An 11,350-nucleotide genomic window follows, 5' to 3' on the forward strand; every position below is an offset into this window, starting at 1 on the left:
CATATCCCTCTGGACAGGAGCTGTGGAATAAAGAAGAGAGAGAGACGGCATCGAGTGATGACTGGAGCTCGCTGGAACTGGAAGTGGGTAAGGGACGTCTCCAGACAAAGCCGTCAGTGTTGATGGCGGACTGACAGGTGCATCATCAGGATCTCTAAACAGCTGTGGAGGCGCTTCTGGATGAGCAAGTAAGTCAGACCAAGGACCTTTGTATGCCTTCAGCCGATTGTAATGTACAATCCATGATTTGGATGATTTCTGGAATGGACGATCCACCACAATAGGTTGTAAAGGAGCTCTAGCTTTTGGTGTTGGAGCACTGCGAGTCTGACATGTTAAACACTCTGTATAGAACTTGTAAATGTCACGTGACATGTAAGGCCAATAGCAGATTTTTCTGGCTCTCTGCATAGTTCGTTCAGTCCCTAAATGTCCACTGAAGACATTTCCATGCAGGTAAGTGAGGGCTGTCTGAATGAGGGATTCAGGAAGAACCAATTGGTAAGTATAGGCTTTCTGAAGAAAGGTTTTAATTTTTTGACAGAGGATCCCATTTTCCAAAGTCAGGTGAGGAAACTCATACCAGAGCTTTTTCAGAGCTGACGGGGAGTTTTTGATTCGTCGTGCAGTAGGTCTTCGGTTATCCATTTCTTTCCATTCCATCGCAGTTCTCAGAATGACATCCGCTTGTTGTTTCTGCTTCAGTTCATCAATGTCTATTGCTAAATCTTCACAGGTTTGTCTTACAGGAACAGCTTGTTCAGGCTGTAGTTCAGAAGACCAACTGTTTAGCATCTCTTTGGGGAAAGTTTTTAACGAATCGTCTGTAATAGGAACAGAGACCCACAAAAGCTCTCACCTCACTAGGTGTTCTTGGTGTTGGCCAATCTTTCAATTTGTCAAGCTTCCTGGAATCTGGTCTGAGACCACCCTTGGTGATTACATGTCCCAGGAAAGAGACTTCATCCCGTGCAAGCTGACATTTACTGGCCTTCAGCTTTAGTCCTGCCTTTCAAAAGTGAAGAAAGACATCTTCCAAACTCTGCAGATGTTCAGGAAAGGTTTTGCTAAAAACCAAAACATCATCCAAACAGATGAGGCAGATCTTCCAGTGTAGACCACGAAGCACAAGCTCCATTAAACGTTGGAAGGTAGGTGGTGCATTGGTCAGTCCCATTGGCATGACCTTAAAATGGTATAAGCCGCTGCCGGTGGTAAATGCGGTCTTCTCCCGGTCTTCTGATGCCAGCTGAACCTACCAATAACCACTTGACAGGTCCATGGTACTAAACCAGCATGCCCCTGCCAGGCTGTTCAAAGCTTCAGAAATCTGTGGTAAGGGATGCTAGTCCCGTATGGTGACAGGGTTTAATTTCTTGATGCAATGCAAAATCTGTAGCTGCCGTCCTTTTTCTTGACTAAAACAACAGGTGAAGCCCAAGGGCTGCAGCTCTCCTCAATGAGGTGATGGGCCAGCAACTGCTGAACTTGTTTTTTCTATTTCCTGCTTCAAAGCTGGAGAAGTCCTGTAAGCATGTTGGCGGATCGGTAGGGCATCTCCAGTTCGAATGTGGTGCTTTACAACATCTGTGCAGCCATAGTCATGTTCATGTGAACTAAACACATCACAATACTTCAAAAGTAAGTTCTCCAGCTGGTCCATTTGTGGATCACTCAATTTAGACTGACTGAAGTCCACTGTGTGTAACTTTGTGCCTTCTGTCTGCCTGATATTGTGCACAGTAGCCTCAATAACCTGGAACTCTTCACCTCCCTGATTTATCAGAGAGTAAAAATTTCCCAGTGGTGTGTTACTTGGCACATGGCAGTCGTCATTGGTAGGATTCATGACACCAATGGTTGTTAATCCTTTCTTCACTGGAGACATTGTTCTGGCAACAAACAGACCTGAGTAGTTGCATGCTTCAGGTTACAGTATTCCTAAGTAATTTGGAGTTGAGATTTGATTTTCTGTAAATGGCTGCAACTTTGCCATGATATTCATCTCAGTCATTGCAGGAATGTAGATTGGCACAAATGTCACAGCATTGCAACAAAGAGGTGTAATTTGCTTAGAAAACAACAGTGGGACTTTCCAGTTCCACAACTGTAGTTGTCCTTGTACATCAATCACTGCATGGTGTTTCTGCAGAAAATCCCATCCGAGTATGACAGCTTGATTGGAATTTCTTATCACTTGAACATCATGATGACAAACCTCCTCTCTAAGTCTAATACTAATGATTACAGTTCCAAGAGTATCAAGGCACTCACCAGTCACTGACCTTGCCAACACGTATGTCTTTCTGATGGACTTTGTCTTCAGTGCTGGAATTGACACTCTTAAATTTTCACTGATCAAAGAAATTTGTGAACCAGTATCAATGAAGGCTTGAACAGCAGTGTCTTCAATAACAGCAAAACAATATTGGAGAGGTTGGAGAGTCTTTTAAAGCTGAAGCTTCAGACTCTGGACCCCTGTCATTCAATGTAGCAGCAACTTGGCCCGCAGCACCTGCTACCACTCGTTTCCCTGATAGGTGGGATCCTCAGAATCAAAGTAAAGATGACATTTGCTGTATCTGCAATCAGGCCTTCTCTCATGGTGATGTGGACTGGGTGTTCTCCTGGTGTACCTGTCCCTTGAGTGTGAGTAGGATGCAGATGGACTACGAGAATATCTTGAACTGCAGTGCTGATCAGGGTGAAATGAGTGATAGCGATTGCTAGGAATGTTAGTTCTTGAATAGTAACGGTTGCTTGGTGATGGAGACCACCTTTCATATTTTTGCCTATGTAGGGAATGATGTCCGGGTCTTGGTCCAGGAGACATGTTTCTATAAAGGTGAAGAAACATCTCTTTGTGATCTAGAGGAAGAATTATACCCATCAGGGGATGCTTTTCTTGATGCACGATATTTCTCGTTTCATCCATTCTGGAAAGGGCTGATGGTCCTTTTTCCCCTCTTTGTACTGGCTGTGCACATGTTTGAGATTTTCTTGCTGTTGCTTCAACTGGCTCACCTCTACTCTGAATGCTTTAACATCTGCAGTTAAATCTGCAATAGCTTGTAGTAATTTGGGGGATTCCTCTGACGTAGATGAAATGGACTTGCTTGACACCATAGCTGTTAGGATATTTCCAGATTTACATATAGATGGTTGTTCCAGAACCTTCTCATTTATTGTGCTTTAGAAATGTGAAGAGGCAGTTCTTAATGCTTCCTGACCCGCTCCCAATTGCAAGCCATTTTTAGGGCTTCCTCCAATCTACTTGCACCATGCTCATAACACTTTGCCTGCAGCACTGGGTCTAAACCAGCAACAAAACGTCTAAAACGCTCCATTTCAATAGCTGGCTGTCCGTAATTGGGAAACGCCTCTTGCACAAGTCTGCTTACTTCGGCTGCATAAACTTCTAATGCTTCTTTAGGCTGACGGGGTCTTGCATTAACAAAAGTTTGAAAATGCAGTAGGTATTCTTTTCTTCCAAAGACTTATTTTAATGTCTCTACTGTTTTAGCATAGTCTTTTTGCATTTCAGAGGGTAAAGAAACCCAGTATGACAGTGCATCAGCACTTAAACGTGTTGGTACAATTGTTGCAAGATCCTGGTGCTGTTTGTGCAGCTTTTACAGCCAATTCCAGACGCGTGTTCCACAGAGAGAAACTTTCTTTATCCTTCCCATCTCCGTGAAAGCAAGGAGGCAGCTCAACACGATCATGTGTTACTCTGTCGTATTCGTGCGTCTTTCTGCATTAATCGCTTCATTTTCATTTGCTGCGTCAACATTAATCAATCTGTCTATCGGATTTTCCATGTTTTTTTTTTATATACTTGTTTAACTTAGCTATTTGCGGTTAAATGACTTGACATAGCGGTTTATTACTTTCGTACGTTTTTTTTTATTATTATTTTCCGATTTTAACAGTACAGTTCAATCACCACCGACATGGTTTTGTCTCAGTCACCCGCAAGCACAGCTCACTGCATCCGGCCTCGGTAGAGAAAAAACAAAAGCAAACAATATCCCTCGCTGCCGCCAGTCTGTAAACCGTGAAACGAGTCTCTTCGGAGGTAGACAAGTTGTTTGGGGTTCAGTTTACATCAGGACTCCTTGACACAATTTATTGTTCCTGGCACTTTTGTTTATGTCTCTTATGAACCGAGTTGCAGGTACAAATACAATGCCGAGCACAGCAGTGCAGCGCCACTACTCCTCTCTATCCAGAACACAAAGACGTGCGTCACTCTAACCTGTCCGGCTTTACAACATGCAACTCAAATAATATGTTCTTGGGGGAACAACATAACACATAGCGATTCCTCCTGCTATAAAGTAAAATAATGTATACGGTGTTTCTAATTTCTTTTACGATACCTTTTCATATATATTTATAATTTTCAATAATAAACTAATGTCACAGTAATACCAATGAGCTTTAACAATGCCGAAAATAATAATGCGTTTATCTTTAATAGTGAAGATATTGTATAGATGTATATCTTTCATATACACAAATAGAACTGAAACTTTCAGACAATCCATGAAAATGTAATGTAAACATTTACACTTCTTAAAAATTCTATGTATCAATTATATTCATAACCCTAACCCTATCACTAACCCTAACTTTAAGTTACAATTGTTCCCTAAACACTTATTTTGCAGGACCAATAAAAAACTGTCAGGATATTTTAAACTTTTACTGACACACATAGTTAATAGCAATGTGATATAACTTTACGGAAAATAATAATCTGTATATATTTAATTGTTTTGACAATGTTAAGATATAATGCATCTTTCACATAGGGAACATTTGTAACATGATAGGAAAAACAAACAAATGATGTAACTTTGAAAATATTCAAAATTACAGCATACAGTATAATCAACACAGAACTGTGTCTATACTGAAAAGCTGTTGACATTTGAAAAGTGACAGAGGTTTGAATTTGAAAGTATCAATTCATAAAAGATACAATGAGCAGGAGCAGGAGCTGTGCGATCCATTACCCAGAGCACCTGAAGAACGCTCAGGCCAGGAAGAGTCTCAGACAAACACATACTGAAGGACAACCCAGAGACTCTCAGAGCCGACTTCTCTCAGACTGGAGACCAGCAAGTCACCAGCAACCTGGTCTTCTACACCGAGCACACCGACGCCTGGCACGCTGCCATCTGTCAACTGTACAGGCACATTAAAAAGAGAGGCATCAGTAAAGGAAGGCAGGTGTCAATCAGTGAGGAGGACGACCCAGACACCTCCATGCTGACAATCAATCTGTACCACACTGGAACAGTCTTAATACAGGGCAGCGAGGGCAGCCTGGGCACCTTTGAAAATCAGTTCCACTCACTGAAAACGCTGGCTGACAGAGAGAAAAAGGAGAGACGTGTCCAAAAGAGCACAGACGCAGCCACACAGGAGGAGAGTCCAGCCCCACACTGCCCTGCCAACGAAGGGGAGAGCGCCGCGCCAGAGAACAGCGAGGAATCCACACGCATCCCAGCACAGGACACCCCTCAGACACCGACACAGTGTCCCAGCTGAGGGAGAACATGTCCCTGCTGGAGGTGGAGCTGATGGAGCTAAAAGAGTTGGTGCTGGCCATGCTCACAACCTCCAACACCACAGAGCAGCTAACAGACCAGCTCAACAGAGTCCAACACGAGCACAAGGTCACAGTGAGGGAGCTGAGGGAGGAGGTGAGGGAGCTGCAGCAGGACAGGGAGGCCATGAGGAGGGAGCTGACGGCCCTGAGAGAGGAACTGCAACGCAGAGACAAGACAGTGCAGAGCCTGAAGGAGCAGCTATACAAATTCACTGCCCACAACAACTAGTCCTCAAGAAACCCAGCAGTGCACAATGTGCAGAGCCCTCCCACCCCAATGACATCCAGACATACTGACTCTCACACAACACACCACTCACACACTGCACCCAATACACACACACAACCCAACCCGAACACACAGAATGCACCCAGCACACACACACACCCTGAGCACAACACACACAGTGCACCCAACACACACACACCCTGACTCAGACACACACACTGCACCCAGCACTCACACACACCCTGAGCCCGAAACCACTCACAAAACCTGCGCACCCCACACACAGGCCGAACCAAACACAGATGAGCCCCCTTCACGCAGAAAGACTACCATGATGAAGAACACTGAAGTAGCCCTGCTGATAGACTCAAATGGAAAACTCATAAATGAGAGGTGGCTCTTCCCTGATGGCAAGATCTCCAAGGTCTGGTGTCCGACCACAGAGAGGGCTATTCAGCAGCTGTACGAGGAGATCCTCGGCTCCCCCAGCCATATTGTTATACACACAGGCACAAACGACCTGAGGACCCAGCAGGACAAGGTGGCCAGCTCCATCTCCACCCTGCAGCCCAGGAAGGACTTCCACCCCAACACCATCCACATGATCAACGCTGAGATCTCTCGGGGATGTGCTCTGATGCCAAATGTGCACCTGGCAAACCACCCCACTCTTGGGGCCCACAGCTTGTTTGACCACGTCCATCTCCACAAACAAGCAGTGAGCGTCTTCGCAACGACACTCAAAGACATCGCCCTGGGCCGAAACCCAGCCAGCCCCCCACTTGGCCACAGAAGGTTCTCCAGCACCCACACCACCCAGAACAACCCCGAGCCAATCAGGAGAGCGGCCCCTGGGAGCCCCCGCCCTCCACCTGCACACCACCTTCCCCAGTCCGGACACCGCAGACCCCAGCCTGGATACGCCCGACCACAGGACGCAGACCCAGAGTGGAGCCCATCCAGAACATGCACAGAGCAGGCCAGCAGCACAGCCAGCGCAACTACGCAGCAGCGGTCAGCAAAGTGGCTGACACCGACACCGGGGAGCTGCAGGAGATCCGACACCTGCTCAACCTCATCTGCACCCGACTGATAAGATTAGTAACTGTGCATAACAAAGAAACCACTGCAGGAGGTGACTAGCTATTACCACATCCGAAAATCACCCCTGTATCAATGTAGTTATATACTGATATATATGGACATATTTTCTAAAAATTATGTAGATATATGGATGCTTCCGTATATGTGTATATATGTAGATATATGTGTGTATGTGTATGTATATAGGAATGTAAGTCAGGAGTTTTTTTTTTGTTTTTTTTTTTTATTCGTTTCCTATTTTTTCATATCACCAGTATTAATTTTTATTTATTTGTTTCCTTTCCACCTCACACATTTACAGATATATCTCATTCCAAAGGAGTATATAAATTGCTTAATTAGAGTAGAAAGTAATGCGATCCCTATCTATCACCATGTGGAACATCCAGGGCCTGGGCTCCTCAGTGTTCGGGCTGAAGAGCACAGACCCGGAGTTCAGAGATAGAGTGAGAGACAAGGATGTCATCATCCTGCAAGAGACATGGTGTCGGGCAGACGTGTCCAGTCACTGTCCCTCAGGCTACAGAGAGGTCATAGTGACCTCCCTGAAGAAGCCCTCCGTCAGACACGGCAGGGACTCCGGGGGCATAATAATCTGGTACAAAGCAGAGCTCAGTGACTCCATACAGCCCATCAAAACAGCAGAGTCACACATATGGCTTAAAATAAGCAAAGAAATCATTTCTACACAAACCGATGTGTTCCTGTGTGCCGTGTATGTTCCCCCCTCAGAATCCCCATATCACAATAAGGAGATCTTAATCGACTCAATTCTTGGGCTTAATTGGTCAAAATGACCATTGGTTGAAGGTACTCAGGGACTGATGTGTAGAGAGACTTATTAAACTTGCAGGATTGTGGTTTTCCCAGATCAGAATTAACCAGCTCACCGCAAAGGAACATGGTAGGTGCTATTGCAACATGGATTACACAAAAACATTGAAATCCAAGTTTGCAGTGGTCCTTGGGCCATTGCGTGGTGTTCCAGATCACTTCAGCATGAATTTTGCAGTGGTCTGGACTACAACTCCAGGGACTACTGTGCAGTGGTCCAGACCTCAGAAACTGTATGCATATGAACACTGAAGTAGGCATCATAACTGTAGCCAATACTTTGTGGTTAAAATTCTTAATTTAATCCCTGTTTTGTACTGTAAGATATTATTTGTTAGAATGTATTTTTCTATGGGAAATTCTATACCATCTGGTTTGGTAGAGGAAACAGATCTCCTCCCTGGTAGCCCCTGGTAGCCCCTGGTAGCCCTGGTAACCCTATCTTTATGACCAGAGACCAAAAGGGACCTGTCCTCTGATTGGCTCTTAGCCAAATTTGAAATGACCCCCCACTTCTAGATTACTTTAGCATAAGACACCCAAGTCAGTAGTGGTGGCAAAATGCTATTGGTTGGAAGGAAACCTTATAAAAGGGTAAACAAAGAGAATTTGAGTTCTCTTAACTTCTTCATCCTGCAACGAGACACAAGAGAGAGCTGGAGGGAGAAAGAGAGAGAGAGACACACTGCTTTCTGCTTGACCAGACTGGCCTATAAGCTGTACTGTGAGGAGAAAGAAGAAAATGGGTAATACCTTTTTCTTACTGTAATCCAGCAGAAGCTTAATATTACTTATTTTCAGTAATATAATTGATTGATATTAGTTTCCTATTTTTGTCAAAATAAATGATTATTGCACATCTGTGACTTGACCACATCTTCCCTCTAAAAAGAATCTTACGAAGAGAAACCAATTGACCTATGAGTTTTCAGTTCAACTATTTATTTAGATTGACTGAAAAACCAAGCATTCAAATTCTCTTACAGTATGATTGTAGTTTGGATGATCTATTAATGCAAGTTGATAACATATTTTACAGAAAATGGGTTTTAGGAATTGTGTCAAAAAACTAAAAGAATTGTCTTAGGGACCACTGCTCCTTTTTTCCAGACCAATGTATAGCCCACTTTTCTTTTAAATTATGTTCAAAACAAAATTGAGGAAGTAGTAGTTCGTTCTGAATCAAACATATTGACCCCCTCACTCAATCTGTAAATCCTGCAGCAAATATTGGAATATGCATAGATATTTGCACAGACTGGTATAAATGTCCCTAATAAATAACCAAATGCCATTTTTGTTGTTTCACATGTGCCCAACATCTTACCAGTATGTATTTTTAGTATGTCACAGATGTTCCCTAATTCATTTTACAAATGTTCCCTGTATGTTATGAATGTTCCCTAAGCATGTGACGAATGTTCCCTAGTTTATGTTACAGATTTGCCCTAGCACTTCTCTCGCTCTCTCACTCTCTCTCTCTCTCTCTCTCTCTCTCTCTCTCTCTCTCTCTCTCTCTCTCTCTCTCTCAATTCAGTGCATTTGTATTGTCAAAGCAATTGGAAATGCAAACATACATACATACATACATACATACATATGGAAAATAAACAATATAATTAAAAATCACAATAAGATGTAATAAAGTACAGAAAAACAAAATGTAATAAAATGTGATCTTTAATACACAGAAATATGTATGGCTGGTTGGAAGCATCTTGGACTTGGGTTCCTTTTCATTACTTATAATGCTTTTGCCTGTTGCTAAAGCTTTCCATGGAGGGGAACGTGGATGAGTTTGTACCATACCTGGGAGGCTCTGCCTTGTTGGGACAGAGCTGTGATCCAGGTGAACAGTAGATCGGGCATAGGTGGGCATGTGGGCGAAGGAGGAGGAAAGCAAATAAGCTTGATAAGGTATGCAGCAGCAGCAAACAGCCCCCCCATCCAGCCAGCCAGGCAGTCTGGCTGGCAGTGACTGAGTGGTTGACAGACGGCAAGCAACGGAATGCACGTGCTCTGTGATGTCATAGCAGTCAGCTCAGAGAGAGGTTCGTGATGACATCGCTGAGCTGGCTAGCTCTGTGTGTCTTGCTGGCTGTGTGTGTTGAACCGTCTTATAAATAAGTGGAGAAGTCGCGGAGATAAAGCAAACAGTTCTTTAATCGAGCCGCTCGGAAGCCCCACGTCAGGAATAATTCCTTCAGTGAGACTTAATATTTACAGACATGAGTACAACTTTATAGGAAAAATGACATAACATCTTATGGCCGTTCATCCAATCAGAAGATACAGGTCCGGGTCCGTTTACAATCTGTCCTCCCGTGAAGAGGTGATGGATCCAAAGCAAATGTCTGTCTTTGATGTGCACTAGGAAGATGCGATCCCACGGTCATCATTTACTTAGTGTCAATCGCTCTTTAACAAAAACAATTCCTCCCTATCTGGAGAAATGATTAAGTCATAAGTCATCACAGCAGACATCTGTAGGCTATTTCGGCACTGTGTAATCTTTCATTACTGACAGGAGTTTCTAACAAACCAACCTTCTTGACCCTTTACTTGTCCTGTTAAATCTAATCTGCTCAGTCTGTAAACAAAACTAATTCTAATGCTAGTATTAATATAAAACATTATATAATTATCACAAAAGACTTTCTTCAATGTCCTATACAGAGTCTTCAACAGCTATCAGACTTTAGCAGCTGGTGTTTGAACACACATACGAGTATACAGCATTTTCTGCAGCTTCGCAAGACCTAATTTTAAACGTTGTTGATAAATTAGATAATTAGTGAGGACCCTCTATTTGCATTTCTTCCTCCATAAATGCTAAAATAAAGTTTTACTGACATTTTATTGACCCTACCACTGCATAGGACACATCTGTAACATGAATGCTACTGAATGGCACATACATTGAAAACTATGGAGAATTGAGACAAATCCACTTTACACTTCATTAATAATCTTAAAACGTTTCCAACCAAGGCAAAACCCACTTGGAATACGTTCATTCACATTTTTGGTAAACAAAAAGAGAGATTGTTACATATGTTCCCTATGATGCATCTACAGAGCGAGAGAGAGAGAGAGAGAGAGAGAGAGAGAGACAGAGACAGAGAGACAGAGAGAGATAGATACTTTTTTAAACTTTAAAATGTACTTTATTACAAAAGTGCATCATTCAACACACAAAATCTACAAAAAGCATTAAATAATAAAAACAATGCAGCCTCCAAAAAATGCAGCTGTTAAACAACTATCCAATAACCATAAAAACAGAACAGACATCACTCTTTATATATTTAAAACCAAACCCTCATTCCCAACCAGGCAGAGAACCCTATCAAGGTACCATACCTTCTCAAACTGATCCACACTACACATTGTTTTGTGGTATTCATAATCGACAGTGATTTGTACAGCTACACTAATTTTAAAAACAGTCAAAACCTCACAAAACACATGGCCACTCAATTTCCGTTTCCTACTCTTTTTGCCCTATCAAAAAATTGGTTAACTTGACCTTGACTTTCAGTTGAATAATAGCACTTATACCG

General features: G+C 43.0%; 1 non-coding gene across 1 annotated transcript; it reads left to right on the forward strand.

Moving 5' to 3' along the window:
- The first annotated feature begins 9,507 nt into the window (after positions 1-9,507).
- Positions 9,508-9,622, forward strand: LOC136752071 (U5 spliceosomal RNA). Its single transcript, XR_010817242.1, has one exon. It is a non-coding gene; the product is annotated as a U5 spliceosomal RNA (small nuclear RNA).
- Positions 9,623-11,350: the final 1,728 nt, after the last annotated feature.

Source organism: Amia ocellicauda, chromosome 6, assembly GCF_036373705.1.
Source record: "Amia ocellicauda isolate fAmiCal2 chromosome 6, fAmiCal2.hap1, whole genome shotgun sequence".
NCBI lineage: Eukaryota > Metazoa > Chordata > Actinopteri > Amiiformes > Amiidae > Amia > Amia ocellicauda.